The following is a 13,938-nucleotide window of genomic DNA, read 5'->3' on the forward strand; positions in this document are numbered from 1 at the left end:
TTGGATGCGTGGATAAAAACATCCCACAGACCGGGAGGTCTAACAGGCAGCAACATATATAAAGTTCACAAAGGACATTTGGGAGCGACTATGACAAAAATAAAAAAAGGATATTTGAAGTATATTTGTGGCCTGCCATAGACAGTGAAATAGATCTCAAAAGTCTGCAACTATGTGACAAATGATTGTGCACCAGACAAACTCCACTCAGAAACACAGACATTCTGGAACAAGTATGGCTGAACTAGGTCTGGACTTTTTAGGGCCTCTGGGTCATAAGAGTGAGGAGAATAACAATGGGATAGTAGATGTGGACTACATGTCCAGATGGAGTGAACTACAAATCTACAAATGAATGTTTAGACAAACTATCCAAGAGAGAGGGATATCCCCTTAAATTATTCCCCTTAAATTATTCATGGAGTAACGTCCGAGTTACATCTAATGTGATTAAGAAACACCTGAAAAGGACCAACATCAAACAATGCAGAGCTCCACTCCATCATACACAAGCAAACAGACATGTGGGAAGAGCAGAGCTCTGGAAGTGGTAGCAGCACGTAGAGACACGCCAAACTCTAACAGCGGAAAAAAATGAATACTGCCTTCATGGTATTCGGAGATCAGAGACAGGTCAAACAACTATACTAGGACATTTGTATAGAGTGAAGACCAAACAGAGAAAAAAAAGGAAAGATACAACATGAGAAAGTTGGCAGAAGCACCAGCTGTGCAAGAAGGAGACATAAGAAAGATGAAGCGGAACAACAAAGGCAATGGACCTTTTTCAAATACAGTAGACCTCAGGGGGTTTACTGTAGAGGAAGAAAGCAGGGATAGACTATGTCATCACTAAAGACAGAAAAGGTGGAATGTAGAAAGAGTGGTGCTGTTCCGATGAAACTAGAACATAGTGGATAAAGAAGACGAGCGTAATGGACAGCAGGAAGATTCCAGTACAATAGAGCCCAGCGCAGAGCTCATGAGGGACAATGAAAATAAGCATACATCATCTGATGAAAAAGAAGTACAAAGAACAGAACAAACACAAAATAAAGAGGAACCAGAACAACTGGAAAAAGATCAAGGAAGACATGAAGGAAAAAGGCGGCCATAGAGGAACAGAAGAATGTCAGTAAAGCTGATTATTATATTGATTTTCTTCTGTAATGCTTCTAATGGTCAGGAGTTCTGGTGCGCCTAGTCCTCTCTGTATTTCCGTCAAAAAGAGTGAGTGCGACGCAAGTAAGGGTGTCTCAGCATAGGAATGGAGAGCGAGATAAGAAAGGGAAGACAGTTGAGCTCCGGCAGAGAAGGAATGAATAAGCTAAGATCGCTTGAGAATTTAATTTCTTTTATTATAATTATTAGGGTATTTATTGAGCACAGACCTAGCTTCAGGAAGCAATCAAGAGGTTAACAAGTCATAGGGGGAAGTAAACAGTGAGAGAAGCAGATTGCAAGGGATCAATACAAGGGAGCATGGAGCTAATAATGTGGTATGGGTTGTGCAGGCAATTCGGCAGAAAGGGATCTACAAGCAACAAGGGGAGAGAATGGGGTGTGGGGCGGGGGTGGGGTCAGATCGCCCAGTCCCAGGTTAAGTGAGGAGTGGAGGGCGCATGGACGTAGGCATTAGGAAAGAGCCATTCCTTGAATATGATGGTCTTGAGCTCCTTTTTTTAATTATTATTATTGGAGTATGTATTGAGCGTGGACCCAGCTTCTGGAGGCAACAGAGCGCTTTACAATCACAGGGTGAAGAACAAGGTTAGGGGGCAGAGAAACAAGGGAGTGGGGGTAGCGCGGGGTGAAGTCTGGTATGGACAGGCAGGAGGTTCAATAGTCTGGGGGCATAGACAGAGAAGGCCTGTGTTCTGCTTCTTTCCTTCCTGCACTGGCAGGGCTCATGTCTGTATTTGTCATTGGTTTTGGTTGATTGTAGGCCTACGTAGTTGCTGAGCTTCTCAGAGTGGTATCTTGGCTTGTGGTGGATGGCCTTGTAAACAATGCAGCAGGATTTGAAGGTCACAAGTGCTTGCAGCGGGTGCCAGTGGAGTTGAAATTGCCAAGATCCAGGTGGGGGAGGACCAAGGCTAGAACTGCAGATCTGAAGTTGTTTGTGGATGACAGATCAAGGCTTGATTTTCCGCAGAAGGGAACGTTTGTACCAAGATCTCTTGGCCTCTAATCCTGGCTTACCTATTGCCGGCACCTACGTTAGTGCTACTTCCAGACACACTATCACTGATATCATCCTCTCTGTCCCCTCTCCATACCTTTGGACCTCCCACCTGATCTCTACCATCTCCCTTTTTTCCTCTTCACCTATTAATGGTGGCACTAGATGGGAAGTACTCTTGGCGCACGTCTCATCCTCTAGTTGCATCATTAATGTCTATCACAATGGCACTTTCATGGCCCATGTGTCCTCAACCCAATCTTTTTCTCTTTGAACGGCACCTGCCGGCCCTCACCAACTTCATACCTTCTCCTGCTGCTTCTCCTTCCTCTGTCTCTGCAGCTCCTTCACCACCTCAGATGGGTGTACCACCTCACCTTACCCCTCCTTGGAAAACCTTCAAAGGAGGTGACCAGAATGCTTGATCTGCTGTCAAACATTCTTCGGACATCTGCCTCCTTCTTGAAGACTTTGATCTCGACGTCCTCGTTCTCACTGAGACGTGGTTCAATGCCAGCTCAGTCACTGCTTTTGACTTCCTTCTCCCTGACGGCTAGAAGATCCTCTCCAAGCTTCAGTCCTACCGATCTGGCGGTGTAGTAGCCGTGATCTTCCCTGAGTGGGTCTCTAACTCTCTCATATTCACCCAGCCTTACTCCTCCTTTGAAAGTCATGTCTGCAAGCTTGCTGTCTCTCTGACTCTCTCTCTCACCCTTGCCATTAGATATAGGCCCCCTGGCCCTGTGTCTGTCTTCCTTCTGGAATGGGATGACTTTACCTCCTGTCTTCTTACCTCTACCTCTAAACTCCTGCTCCTGGGAGACTTCAACATCCAATTTGACCCCACTGTTCCTTCCTCTTCACTCTTCTGTGATCTATGTACCGCTCTCTCCCTCATTATTCTCCCCTCCGGCCCTACCACTCTGCCAGACACACTCTTGATGTCTTCATCCCTGATGATCTCCTTTTCTCCTATCCGCTCACTACACCTCTCTCCTGGTCTGACAAGCTTGATGTCTCTCCGACTCTCTCTCTCACCCTTGCCACTATCTATAGTCCCCCTGGCCCTGTGTCCGTCTTCCTTCTGGAATGAGCTGACTTTACCTCCTCTCTTCTTACCTCTACCTCTAAACTCCTCCTCCTGGGAGACTTCAACATCCAACTTGACCCCACTGTTCCTGCCTCTTCACTCTTCCGTGATCTCTGTACCTCTCTCTCCCTCACTATTCTTCCCTCTGGCGCTACCACTCTGCCGGACACACTCTTGATGCCTTCATCCCCACTGATCTCCTGTTCTTCCATCCTCTCACTACACCTCTCTCCTGGTCTGACCACTCTCTCCTCTGTTCTCATCTGGGACCTCTGCTAGCCTCTTTCGCAGTCATCCTACCAATGAAATGAGTCTCAGCTGCTGCGTTTGCCTCCACCTTCATACCTCCTCCTTCCCCTCATCTTGACTCTCCCGCTGACTATGCCCTTGCCAATCTTCATATTGCTATCACTAACACTCTTGACATTCTTGCCTCTGTCATGAGGATCTGCCTGAAACCTGCCTCCAAGTGCAACAGCTGGGAAGACTCTGATCTAGCCGCTCTGAAATGCAAGTGCAGAGTTGCTGAACGTAAGTGGTAGACCTCTGGTTCATCCTCTGGCAAACTGACCTGTCGCCTACTCCAAAGGCAAGACTGTTTATATATCCGCTCCAAGAAGAGGGCACACATCCAGGCCCGTATCTCTGGAGCCTCGAAGAACACGGCTGAACTCTTCAAAATCTTCCCTCCATCCCTCCCCCGTCCCCCTGCCTTCCTTGGCCTCTCCTCCACTCCATTCCACTTGCTCCTCCTTCTTACCTATTAAAACGGATGAGATCTCTAGAGTAGTCCACTCTATGAAGGTCTCAATCAAACATTTTTTGCCCTATTCTTCCAGAACGATTAAGGATAACATCTCCTCCCTCGCTCCAGCTCTTGCTGTCTTCCGCAACCACTCCTTAGCATCTGACACTTTCCTTTCTTCTCTCAAGCACTCCCTTATGCACCCACTCATAGAAAGGCCTTCAGCCGACCCCTCGTGTCTGGCCAACTACCGCCCTAACTCTACTACACCCTTCCTTGGGAAACTCATGGAGAAGTTAGTCTTCCCCCAATTGAACCAACACACTGAGTTAGTTGGTTCTTTACACGATCATCAATCTGGAATTCCGAGCATTCATAGGTATGAAAACTTTTCTCCTGAACACCTGTAAAGAACTGCTTTCAAATCTTTACTCTAACTCTCCTGTTGTTCTCATTCTCCTTGACCTTTCTTCCACCTTTGACACGGTCACCCACTCAATCCTCATAAAGTGGCTCCAAGATACTCTTAGTATCTCAGACCAGGCACTGGACTGGTTGACCTCCTTCCTCACTGACCACCCCTACCAGGTGCTCCTGGGCTCCTTCTCTTCTGCCACCACTCTCTCTACATGTGGTGTTCCCCAGGGCTCTAGCTTCTCGCCTTGCCTTTTCAACATCAACCTTGCACCTTTTGCTCACCTTATATTTGCCTTCTCGCCTCATTTCCAGTGTGACGTAGATGACACACAACTCTTCTTCAAGCTCCCCCTTCCTCCTCCTCTTCCTCCTCTATCATCCCGAACTGCCTGTCTGCTATTCAGTCTTGGTGCTTCTCCAATGATCTCTGTTTTAATGCCATTAAGACCGAGATGCTTCCTATCAAGACACCTGGTCCCAGTTTCCCCCCTGCACTCTCACCTCCCTCTCCTTCTGCTTGAAGCCAAAAACCTTGGGAGTCATCTTTGACTCCTCTCTCTCCTTTACTCCTCACATCTTGGACCTTGCCAAGAAGTCCCACTTTCAACATCACCTCTGCAGAGGCATTCTCCCTTTCCTCACCTTCCCCCAGAAGCTCAAAGTCTCTATAAATCTGGTCCTCTCCAGGCTATATTACTGTAACAGCCTCTTCCTCAAGCTGCCCCTCTCTTCGCTCCGTCATCTTCAACTAATCCAGAATAGGACTGCAAGACTTATCATTGGCCTCAAGCCTTGGGACCGTATCTCACCAGCTCTAAAATCTCTCCACTGCTTCCCGGTTGTTGAAGGATCAAATTCAAGACCCTTTGCATAATCCAAAAGGCAGTCTCGGTCCTGGGCCATGCTACCTGCAACTCCCTCTCACTAAATACTCTCCTTCCAGATCCCTTCGATCTTCTGGCTCCTACTCTCTGCTGATCAAACGCTTCTCCAAGCAAAGAGCTGGGGGTAGATCTCTCTCCTCAGCTGGCTCATTCCTATGGAACAGTCTCGGTGTTAGCAGCATAGGCAGGGACACGCCATACCCAGCCACACCGTTGCCAGTATCAGCGTTGACACGCGGCAGCCAGTGATACCGGCATGGCGTAAGTAAGTCCACATTAAAAGGAGTACGGACATGTAACCACTGGCATGTACATGCCGGTAATAACGGGTACAATGATGCTGGAAACACCGGCATCGCAGGCCAAGCGTTAATAGGAATCTGGTGTGTATTGTGTCTGCCACAGGTGCTCACAATCAGCACAGGTGGAGGCAATGGACTGTGTCACAGCACAAAAGGACCACTTCCACACACTACACCCCTTCCAAATCCACAATGCTAACATTAGCACTAGCAGTACTGGAGCTGGAGGACATGCCTGCACAGCTACTCATTGAGGAGGCAGTGAGCCAGAGGATGCAGCAGAGGCGCATGAGGAGGAGGAGGGCCATTATGGCCCAGCAGATACCGAATGTGTAGGCAGTTGTAACCCGCAGGCAGCCAGCAATCCCTCGCCTAAGTGCCACCCCATTCAATCTCACCCCGCACAGATCCACACCCTGTACCGGCTGTACAGGGACACCATCACCACTATAGTGGACCTCATACATGAAGACCTGGTGAGCCTAATAAATATCCGGGCAGCCACCCCCCGTTGCTGCAGGTCGTGAGTGTGCTACACTTCCTTGTCACAGGCACTTATCAGCACACTGTGGGTCAGCTGCATGGAATCTCCCAACCCTTTTTTCTCCTCTGTGCTCATCCAGTTGCTAGATGCACTTCTGTCCCACTTACTTGACCACAGTAGCTTACCACGGAATGCGGAGGAGGTGAATGCAACTAAAATAGCATTCTATGCACTTGCAGGCATGCCTAATGTAATAGGTGCGGTCGACTGCACAGATGTGGAGCTGGTTGTCCGGCATGCTGTGGAGGTAGTGTACTGCAATAGGAAGCTCTACCATTCCCTCAATGTACAGATGGTGTGAGATGCCCTCAAAATGATCACACATTGCTGCGCAAGATTCCCTGGCTCCACACATGACTCCATGGTGCTGCACAACTCCACGCTGCCCCTCTACATGGTACGACACGCTGGACATCGTACCTTAGGTGAGTCTAACCACAGGGCCATGAGGAGTGTTGAATTGGGGGGGGGGCAGTGAACAGCATAGGCAACCTGACTGCAGGGTGAGTCTACCCACAGGGCCATGAGGAGTGCTTAAACATAGCACAGCATGGCATGCATGAAGAGCAGATATGCACACTGCATGCACAAATCCATCATCACTCCTTCTGCAATATTCCGTAACCATTACCAGGTATCCATTGATGCACAGAGACTGGATAGGCCAATAGAAGGCTAAGGTAGATGATGAATAACACCAAGCAACCTCATCATTCACAACATGCACAACATCAAACCTCACACATAGAATGGAACATGACCAAACACAGTGTACTGAGTACCTTGAACTTGGTCTTTTGTTAATGTAACTGAATGTGCAACACAGTAATAGCATGCCGAAGCGCAAGGCCTTCCCAACCGTGTATCCATGCATTTAACAGACACAGTGCCCACATTAGCACATGTATTAGGATCATGACAAAACAGAAACCACATGTACCACAATGCACCACTCAGTAGTGTCAATGAATGACATTCAAAAACACAGTAAAGTAATTCATAAATCATGATGCTCAGCCAGAGAGAAGACTGCCACACTGAAATAATGGTGACTGCACTCACATTCCACAGGTACACCGCTAGTCAGTATGCCTGTCAGCTTAAGGGACAGCTTCAAGTAGAATGCGTGAAGTCCAAGATACAAGCATTCTACAAATCTTGACTACCACCAATACATAATTGAGAGGTGCCGGCCTCAACCAATGGAGCTTCATTCAACCATGCTAACACCCACCCAGACCTAATCTTGCTACATAACCCTTTACCTGTGATACATACTACCAATGGATATCTGACCTAGTCATATGGGTAATGTTGTCGATCGATATGTACATAAAGACCTGTAGATGTAGAAAGCATACTCTGAAGACCACTGTATAACAAATGCAACTGAGGCAAATGTGCAAGTTGCCACTGTATAGGCACAGTCCACTTTCATCCGTAACACATAAATGAGATCTGAGTCCATTGTTGTGAGCTGTACCTGATTTGTGAGAGTGCATGTTCACAGTGAATGGCCCATGTGACAGCAAATGCACCTAACCCCCAACCCCCGCCCCATGCATCTGCCCTAAGTTCACTTACGGGGTTCATAGCCAATTACACATGCCATGTACAGTTATAAATCCCTGCGCTCTGTTGACTTTTCAAATGTACACTGTGCAGCCTGTGTCAACATGGGATTACCAAATAAATCACAAGTACCCTTTCTCTTGCAACCATGCAGGTGATGGTGGGTATCCCCTGATGGCATGCTCATGACCCCCATCAAAAACCACACAACAGACACGAAGAGGCCTACAAACGTGCACATGTACGCACTCGCTGCACCATCAAGCAGAGGTTTGGCCTGTTGAAGACCAGGTTCAGCTGCCTAAGCAGATCGGGGGGAGTACTCATTTACGGGCCACAGAAGGTGGCAAAATTGTGCTGGTATGTGCCATGCTGCACACCATGTGCATTTCACGCAACGTCCCCCCCCCCACCCGAACATGGACATGATGCCACCAGAGGACGAGGATGGCGATGAAGAAGATGTAGGAATTGCTCGACGCCACAATGGCAATGATGGACGTGCGTATATTCAACACTACTTTTGATGGACTGTCAGAGACACAGCACTGGGCATTGGTCACACTGAGCACTGGAAATTGATTGCACTGAGCCCTGGACACTGTACGTGATTAAATACACTCATAATGAATAAGCAAAGTCCTGTCATGTTTGAAACACCAGGTGTATTGCAACAGGATTGACTATGTACAGTTGTGAATGACATTCCCTACCACTACTACCCTGTTGAACTGGCGCACACCTTCTCCCCAACTACCCCACCACACCCTCTCCCCAACTGCCACCACACTCCCTTCCTTACTACCCCCCAAAACCTCTCCCCAACTGCTCCCACACCCTCTGCAAAACGACTCCCTCCCCACATGTACTAGAACCGTGGCCTATTTACGCCCCCTTTGAGCTCGATGGCGGTGCCCCTCTGGCAGGTGATTGAGCCGCTGTGAACGACACACAGGGCTACTTTGGATGGAACTTGTTGGTGTTGTGCTTGAGGGTGGTGCCAATGGGGAGGTGATGTGGCGTTGTTCCGTAATTGCGCTCACCAACTGGTTGACAGACTCGGCTATTTTAGACATGGTACTATTGCCCTCCCTCACACGCCTCGCCAGGTGGTACACCCCCTCCGTGGCCCTGCCCAGCATTCGTGCAGTGTTACGGGAGGGGTGCTGCATGGTCTGGCACGTGAGTTGTTCCTCATTAACATATTGCGTCACCAATGCATGCATTGCCTGCTGCCTTTCCTCCATCCCGGTGAGGTGCCCCTCAATGTCGCGTATATAACGGCGTCCAGGTAGTGGCATGGGTGGTACACACTGAGGGTCTGTGGGAATGAACACTGCATCATCCAGATGGCTACCATCGCTGAGTGTGTCCAGCACACTGTCCTCTACAATGCTGTGGGCTCCAGACACTTGTGATGGTGTTGCAGGCTCATCCTGCTGGCTGGCGTCGGGGGAAACAGGTTCATCCTACTGGTGTGGTCGGGGGAATCAGGCTCATCCTGCTGGCTGGGGTCGGGGGAAACAGGCTCATCCTGCTGGCTCGGGTCGGGGGAATCAGGCTCATCCTGCTGGCTGGGTCAGGGGAAACAGGCTCATCCTGCTGGCTGGGGTCCGGTGAAACACGTTCATCCTGCTGGCGGGGCTGCTTGACAGCAGGTGTTGGTGGCTGGCAGGGCTGCTTGGCAGCAGGTGTTGGTGGCTGTTTGGTAGCAGGTGTTTGTGGTTGCTTGGCAGCAGGTGTTGGTGGCTGCCGGGGCTGCTTGGCAGCTGGTGTTGGTGGCTGGCGGCGGGTGGGGAGGCTGGGCCAAAGGTGTTGTGGCTCCGGTCTTGTGGTGGATATGCTTGGCTCCTGGCTTGAGGTGGTGGATTTCCTGCAGCGGGATCATGCCCCAGTCAGCGTGGATGTGGTTGCATGTTCCCCTTCGCTGTCAGATGATGTGCCTGTGGGGGACAGTGAGGCAGGGCATCAGTAATGGGTGTGGATCCATCAGACAGACATCAATGCTAATACATTCTGAGTCATGTGCATGGTCATGGGCAAGGTGGAGGGCATGGCATGGTGCACACATGAATGTGTGGTGGATGCAGTGTGGGTGCATTTCTGTAGCGCGCCATGGAGTGTGCAGTGTCTTTTGCCTGGGGTACTGGTGTTTACCGGTTTGGGTGTCATGGGCATGCCACACGAGCTGTGTGACATGTTGAGTTTGATTGTGAAACGGATGTGTTTCACTTGTGGCTGTTGCTGCGTTCATGGTGAATCAGCGGGAAGGGACATGGTGGGTGTGACAAGTGTGCAACAGGTGTCATTGATGTGTGCATCTTGTCATGAGGTGGCCTTGGCAATGTGGTGGGACGGCTGTGATGACAGCAGTTGGACATTGTCTGGGTGATGGTGTATGTGTGCATGCAGATGCTACTTGTGTGGCCAATACAGGGGACGTGTGGGGGGGTGGCAGTGGGGTTTGTTTTTGGTGTTGCAGCAAGGTACATTGTACATGTGTGAAACGAGGTTGTCAGTGGGTGGAATGTCAGCAGGAAACAGGTGCCACATACTTGACATATTGACCTGACCATTACCATTGGGGCTACAAGGTGTGTCATGTGACTTTAGGGTTACGGGCACTAACCGGCATCATCGGATGTCGCAGCTCTCACCTCAGCATCTCCAACTCCCTCTATGGCCTCCATGTGCAGGACGGTAATGCACGTCTCCACCAACTCCTGCAGTTTGATGGGGGATGGTGCTCCCCCTCCTGTGGCCAGGCCCTGGCTGCGCTCTGCGCCAAGGAGGTTGCGGACACGGAGGCGTAGGTCGTCCCACATCTTCTTACAGTCTCGCACAGTCCGGGGTGTTGTCCCCACTGCTGAGACTTTACGGGGCCACATCCTCCCTTATAGCCTTCTTCCGTATTTGGGCTTGGTGCCACAGATCTGTGCAGAATACCTCCTCTGCGTGCTCCACAAGGGTGTCAGCCAGCATGTTCAGTTCTGGTTCACTGAACCTGGGATTGCGGCGAAGGACAACAGGTTGCCTTGCAGACATGTTACTCTGTGTCGGTAGGTGCTCAGAATTCGAGTGACAGTCCTGTGGACTGAGGATTGCAATGGATTGTATTTTTATAATGGCCGCCGGTACATTTCCTGTTCCGGCGCAATGACGTTTTTCGCCGGTAATTACAGTCTCTTCGGTACCGGAGTCGGAGTCTGCAGCAGCGAAGAGGCCGGTATCGGGGGTTTTGGAGGCGTTACAGGCATGCCGGTGCTACTGTTCCCGGCATGCCGGAATGCGCGTGCACGCTTACTCAGAATCTACCATAGATTCCGGCAGCAGTGCTACACGGACATGGTAGCACCTGCATGCCGGTATTTATTTATTTTTCCCGCGAACTCGTAATGAGGCCCATTGTCATTTAGCCTCCTTTGGAAAGATGTATGGAGCAAGCAGGGTGCATTTGTGCGAGCAGTGACAGAGAGATCGAAACAACTTCCATCTCTTTCGAGGCTATGGAGTAGCAGGGCCCACACCATATAATAACACTCACCTCCGAGGCACCACTGGAGTCTAGCACTCTCACAACGCAAGGTTGTGACAGAAACATGCTCAGTGGCAGTGGTTTAAATGGGCAGGTACTTGCGGTCCTTACTAGTTCAATGGCATCCATCCACCACTTATCAGACACAGCTGTGCCCAGGGCGCCTTACCTAAACAAAACAAGAACTAGCTGGCTTTATAGACATAATAAATACATGTGCAAGGCCTGCACATTGTTTAAGTAATCCACGAACTTGACGCTAACCTCCTGTGTCTTCAGTGATTAAACTAAAAAAGAACACATACCTACTATAATCCAATGTATCCAATTACCTCAAACGTACCAGACTGCTGAGACTGTTAGTGAGAGGTCTATGCATCAGTACAGGTTTCCCACGTACACAGCTTCACCGCCCATTTGCCTACCAGGTGCATTTTCTACGAGCCAGGCGTGTGAATGAGACAGAACCGGTTCTAGTTTCACAAAATCCACAAAAGAGACCTCCATATCGCAATTCAACAACGATAGTAATCGGGGTTGGGAAATACCCTTGTCTTAGTTCCAATAATGACATTCTTCAAACGCTATCACTTTACCGAGAAACAGTCAGAATGCTATTTTTGGCAACGCTTCATCTGTATTTAATATAATATAACATTTCATGTTCAGTCTTTAAAAAAACAACAGACATTATATTTCAAACCCGAGAACACAAGGCCGGTGCTGTCTCTCCTTCACTCTACAAACAGTACTTAACATTGTGCACTACAGATGCAAGAAGCAAACGCCGAGCTGTCGAATCCATATATTGAATACAAACATACTGATCGGTTCTTTCTGGATGGTTTAAAGAGTTCCTTTTGTCTGGAACAAAGATCCTCCCATTCTGCGTTGTGAGAAATGCAATAAAACACCAAACCAGATTACATTTAACGTCCGGCTTTTTTGTAATACGCTATTAACATCACGGTGCCACATTTAAACTATACATCACATATCAGTAATACGCAGGCTGTACATTGGGATATTTAAAGCTACAACGAATGACAAATAAATGTCACCATTAGAACCAGTAGAAGATGTTTTACTGTTGGGGGCATACTTTAACAAGCATTGGCAATGCCAACTGTTTGGGATTTTGGGTAGGCATGAGATTGGCACTTCCACTGCCAAAGAACTAGTCGTATTAACTGATCATTGATGGTAGTGGGTGCAACATGGTTCAAGTACTTGGGCATCTAAAAGCAGTGCCTGGCAAATGCCTAACTCTAAAACCTATCCATAAGCCAAAACGATTGGCTTTGCCAATGCTTGTTTTTAACAGGGCTTCAGTGAAAGGCATGCATAGTGGTTATAAATCGAGTGGCTGAAGGCAGACATGGTTAAGACATTTTTGTTACACCAGTAGCGAGTTTACAGCTACAAGTAAGTCATTAACTCTCAGAAGACTGCTTTGAAAAATCACTGGCAAGCACTTTGAGTGCAACATTTGATGTTATGTTTTGAGTAAAGCGAGGACGAAGGGTTCCCATGAGGAGGTGTTCTGGGCTGGGAGGAGCAGGAAATGGGTGGGAATGACCATAGAGATTACCATGGGCATGGGCAGTCAATGGTTTGGCAAATAACCAAACAACAGCTAAAAGCTGTGTGTCCCTCCCACTACGTAAATTGTCCCTTTTGGAACTCCAATGCAATAGTTTCGGCTTATCGAGGGCAAAAGCACCACTTAATAGCCCAAACTAAAATTGAAGGCGTCCTCTGTGTCATCACGTTACAGTAATAATCTGGTCCACAGGGCGTGCTTCAGGCAGACCGTGCACTGCCACTAACAGGATCTCATGTAGCACGAGTTTTATTAATAACAATGACCACGACTGCATCTTATTAATATCAGTGTGGGATGCAGGTTTCCCATCACAGCAGAAGGGTGCAATTCTACAGTGTTATGTTGGATGGATGGCTGTATTTGTATTTATTGTATTATTACAGTGCTTTGTTCCAAAGCGCTAAACAAGTTATACAAAACGATACAAAACAACTGAAAGCGCATTTTAATCAGGCAGACAGCAAATGTTCCTTGAGACGAGTCTTAAAACTGGGCAAAGAAGAAATAGAATGAATAGGGAAAGGGAGAGTGTTGCAGGATTTAGGGGGTAAGAGAGAAAAAGAACGGAAGTGGGAAGAGGCACAGGGGACGAGGGGGAATTAGAAGACGTTGAGACCGAGTCCTGAGAGAACGAGAAGGGGAATAAAAGGAAACAAGAGATCAGAGAGAAGGTGGAGGATAGAGGCATTTAAAGACCATAGAGAGAAAATTATAAAGCAAGCGACATCCAATTAAGGGAAAGTAAGGCATAAGAAATGGAATCACAGAGAGAGAGATGAAGAAGCAAACAAACAGAAGAGTTATAGTTTGAATGAAGAGTGGTCAGTTGATAAGCCGAAAGACCGAAAAGAACGGCAGAACAGTAGAAAAGACGAGAGAATACAAGAGCAGAAAGTAAAGACTTAGGGGGTCATCATGGGTTGGGCAGACTAGCAAAAATGAGGCAGTAAGGCTATTACTGCTGCATTACCGCTCCGCCCAATCCCGAGTTTGGGCGGAAAGTGGGAGATTTACCTCCAGCTTTTTGCTGGAGGTAAATCTTGTCAATTTCTGCCGATTTG

The 13,938-nt window shown here is 48.4% G+C and overlaps 1 protein-coding gene across 2 annotated transcripts in view; it reads right to left on the minus strand.

Moving 5' to 3' along the window:
* The window catches only part of SLC2A11 (solute carrier family 2 member 11), a 539,079-nt gene that overhangs the window by 275,290 nt on the left and 249,851 nt on the right, over positions 1 to 13,938 (minus strand). The gene's annotated exons all lie outside the window — the stretch shown is intronic.

This window comes from Ambystoma mexicanum, chromosome 10, assembly GCF_040938575.1.
Source record: "Ambystoma mexicanum isolate Mex_15411 chromosome 10, UKY_AmexF1_1, whole genome shotgun sequence".
In the NCBI taxonomy this organism is placed as follows: Eukaryota; Metazoa; Chordata; class Amphibia; order Caudata; family Ambystomatidae; genus Ambystoma; species Ambystoma mexicanum.